Source organism: Echinops telfairi, unplaced genomic scaffold (assembly GCF_000313985.2).
Source record: "Echinops telfairi isolate 266 unplaced genomic scaffold, ASM31398v2 ScPeMD7_7;HRSCAF=31, whole genome shotgun sequence".
NCBI lineage: Eukaryota > Metazoa > Chordata > Mammalia > Afrosoricida > Tenrecidae > Echinops > Echinops telfairi.
The window spans coordinates 29364297-29368948 of NW_022103904.1; positions in this window are offsets into that span (position 1 = coordinate 29364297).

Sequence of the window (4652 nt, forward strand, 5' to 3'; positions counted from 1 at the left end):
CATTCATTCTCTTAAGTAGTTTTTGCTAAGCACCAGATTCTGGGTGAATGATACCTGCAGGGTCCTACTTCCATGGGCTAACAGTCTGGTGGGAGCTGGAGTCCCATATACAAGTACAGGCTATGACAAGATATAGTATAAGAACACTTCAGACAGAGAGACTACAGGAAAACCTCCCATCCAGTCCAGGAGATGAGAGAGATTCTCTAGATGATGTAAAGTCCCAGCTGGGACCTGAGGTATGCCCAGAATTTGGTCAGGAGAAAAAGGTTCTGCAAGTGAGTGAGGACCAAGGCTGCACCCAAGCCGTCACCTGAAGCTGAAGATACAGCAGATGGAATGGCTATGAGCTGAGTGAGGGCCTGTGCTAGAGTAAGGCTGGGATGTGCATAGAGGCAAGCAGGCCAGATGCCACACAGAGCCTACAGAGTTTTAACTTTTAACCTCTGGTGATGTCAAGGCCTGACTTGAGAATGCTTGCAAGCCCCCTTTCATATTTTATAGGTTTTACCTGCATTCTATTCCTGAAACATGAAAACATGAGAATCTATATATATCAATATCCAGAAAGTGGTAGAGCCGTCCATTGAATGAAGAAAAATATCAGTTCAAAGGAGCCAAGATCTAGAAGGTTTGAGACAATTCCACATGGCAGATCTGACAGTTGAAGCGCATCTGCAGACCTCTGGGAAAAGCAGTGTGGGGGAAGAGGATAATAATGTGTCCCTATGTTCCTTTCCCTCACCATTTTTGTCCAGGTCAAGCCAGAAAGCAATAGAATTTGAGGCTTACTTTAAATTTGTCCTTAGGAAGCACAATGCTTAAGCATTGGACTCCAACCAAAAACTTGCTATCCAGACTCACCCACAAGTACTTTGGAAGAAAGGCCTCCCAATCTGCTTCTCAACAGTTCCAGTCTTGAAAACATTACGGAGGGAAGTTCCACTTTACACACATGAAGAAGTCACCACGTGCAAAGAAATGAGGAACAAAAACCTCCATTCATGGCGGACACATAAGAGCAACAACCTTAAGAGGTTTTAAAGGGAGTACCAGCACCAATTGTGTACATATGAGCTTCTCTTCCTTCTATGGGGCTGCCTGAGAACAGCTCCCAAACTGTCTCTAGTCTTGCCACACCCCAAGGAGTCAAACAGGGCCACCTTCTTCTTTGGATTGGCCCAGATCAATGCCAACACAACATTCACATGTCTTCAATTGCGTTTTAATCACATTGTATTGTATGGTTGTTGGGCTGGTTGTTATCTGTCATCAGGGGGTCTAGTGACCCCATGTTGCCCAATCTTTGTTCCATCTCCATAATCAGTTATGGATCAGACAATTATGATCTGGGGGGTTTTGTTGGGTGATTATCAAAAGCAGATCTTCAGGTATTTCTTGTTCATCTGTTTTAGTGTAGAAGCTTTGCTGAAACCTGTCCAGTATGGTAGCAACACACAAGCGTTCGCTGGTGATGAATGGTGGGTATGCGTGAAGTCCATTGTTTAGAATCGAGTCAGAGCTTCCTGCAGGGAAGAATTGTATCACTACCAATGCTCCCATCCACATTTTAATGTTTCTGAAACTAAGATGTGTCTTACAATCGCTGTTTACATCAAAGGTGATGGTATTCCCACCCTACCCCCAAAAAAGAGATGATACTTAATTGGCAGTGTCTTAATAATCAATGGCCCCATAGACTAGAATATTCAGTAACTCACATGTCCAAGAAATCATGTTTTTTTCTGTGGCATTTAAAAAGAAAGGGAGGTCTGGCTTGTGCCCTCCTCCTTTTTTAATGCTGTGTTAACAACAGCTTTCCTCCTTTGGAAGATATACCGAAATAACCACAAACAAACAAATTCTGAACTCTATTGGATAACTCCTCTTAAAAAGAAAAGCAAAAATGTGGAATATCTGGATGGTTACAGGAATTAGGATGACAAATATCTGAGGGCGCACATTTGCATCCACACTTAATAGTATGAATTTAAACCCAAACTCACTGTCGTCAAGTCAATGCTGACTCACAGTGATGCCCTGTGGGTTTTCCAGGCCTGTCACTGTTTACAGCAGTAGGAAGCCCAGTCTTTCTCCCTCGGAGCCGCTGGTGGTTTCAAACTGCCAGCCATGGGAATATCAGCCCAATGTGTAACCACTCCACCACCATTTACCAGGAAAAAACGGTCACACTCCCACTACAATGGGCTCCCTTGCAAATTGTGCGTTAGTCTGAGCTCTGGTGAGCGTCAACCGAGTCAGGCACCACACATCACAAACAGCTCCCTAGGCATCTTCACAGCATCCCTGTGACCACCTTTGGCATTTCTCCCCAAGATTACACAGAACAGCTGTGTGTGATCAGACTTGGACTGGCCTGGGTGCTTTAACCAGATGCTGTCCCTTTCTTAAAGTTCTTCCCTGAAGAAAGTGGCCTGAGTTGTCAGCTCCCTGATAACCACACTCGCGTTTCAAAGAGTAGTCAGTGGTTGGGGATAAGTTCATGAAGTTTATTTCTTTCTAGCTCTGTTCTCAAGGATGTTCTGGGCAGTGATCCTTTAACATGTTAGTGACAGTCACGACTTTCTGATGACTTGCAGATAATTAAAATAGTGAAGTGCAGGCTGGAGCGTCAACCTCATGTCCAGCTGGTCTTAGCCCAGTTCCGCACCCTTCCCCAACCTCATGATGAGGTTCTTCATCTTGTTCACCTTCCTTCCTCTGGGTCCTTGCCCCAGCCCTGAAGTTTAGGATGGTGGGTATAGGAAAATGGTTAGGTTTAAAATACACCAGACACTGTTATGATTTCAGTAACATAACAAAGAAAACTGAGATCTCAAGTGGAATTACATCCATAGACATAGGGGTGATAATTCCAACACATTTGGTGGAGAAAGAATTCAATCTATAAACTCAAACTCACTGCTGTCAAGTCAATTCTGACTCCTATATAACAGCTGCCAATTTACGGCACCAGGGATCGAAACGTTGCCTGCTACTGCATTCTCCTCATGATCACTTGTGGATCAGGGAAGGTTTGGCTATGATCTACAGGGTTGCTAACTGACTTTTCAGAAACCCAAACCACCCAGAACAGCAAATGGGCGGCTGGGTGGTGGTCTCCATCTTTACTCGGAGGGTAGTATAGTCATTTATTTCACAAAACTATTGGAAGGAAATAAATGAGATGTAGAGTGCATAGCAAGTGCACACATACACATATACATGCCCCACATATCCACATTGAAAATAGTTTTCAATAATCATAACTTTCAGGCCATCAGGGCCAACAGGGTCCCTACAAGTCGCCTAGTTCTAACAAGGAAATTACAGGGAGCCTCACAGGGAGCCCACACGCAGGGCTCCTGCCAAAGTAGACAGACACCAGCGTTAGGTTTCTTCCTCCTTCCCAGAGAGCATACACCCTTGTGTGCTTGCTTTATTAGACCTAACAACTTGTAATGTCATAAAAGAATATTGTCTGTAATCTATTCACCTCCTATTACGGGAAGGAAATAATTTTAAAATAGCATCTAGAAATGACCACTTAACTTAGGTGGAAACACTGAGATATAATGATACTCAGTCCCTGCTGACCCACCCACACTTCTGTGAAAGTGTGTGTGTGTACTGTGTGTGTGTGTGTGTGTTTAAACAACCCTGAGTCATAAATTAAATCTAAGGAAGGGAATTTTCTAGGGAATCTTTTCTATCCAAATCTATGTGTCCAACCAACTTGGGCCATCTATTTACTTTGTTATTCAGTTATTGGCCCTAGAGATGAAATATGGGATTAGAGAGGAGGAGGAAGAAACCACCACGTGTAAAGAAATGAGGAACAAAAGCCTCCATCCAAACAAAAACAAGCCATGACTTCCTCTTCATTGGCTTCCCTGTTGCTTCACCTCACTTCAACTAAAGTAAACACACAGAGGCAAGGAAAAGACACAACCCACACTGTTGTGCTTCCCCAAACATGGGCTGGTTCCTGGAATGGACACCGGCATTTCTCAGCCCCAGCAGAGTAGACAGATGTTTTCCTCATTAAAATCCTTCTAAGGCAGAAATGTTGCTTGCCATTTAATGCCCTTGTCTACTTTCAATTGCCTTGAGAGATGAAATTTTAAACACATAATCTAGTACGTAGTGTTTATCTATGAAACATGTTTTCCAAGAATGCTCATTGTGAATTCAACCTAACTTTCAGTTTATAGGAAATATGGAAGTTGTAGGGACATAGTAAGTGACATCAGGGGTAAATATTTACATAAATCCAGAATATGAGATATCCTGGCCTTCCAGCAAGATGGCAAACTAGGAAGACATGCTACACAAAATCTTTACATCAAAAACACAAGAGACTTAATGAAAAATATATATAATTGATAGACCTGTAACTTTGAGTTTCAGAGGAAAGAATAGAGAAGTGGGTTGAACAATGACAAGGAACAAAAGCTAAACAAAAATGGTCATAAAGGAGACAGATGAGTGAATTGTCAATTAGCCTGATGCAACATAGTCATCTTGAAATTTTGCAAGCAACATCTCATCCAGACAGCATCCTGGCACACTAATGGCTGGCAATAGCACAGCAACCATGCCCACACATCCCACCCACTCTTGTGCCACCTCATCACTGATCCCTGAAAGCA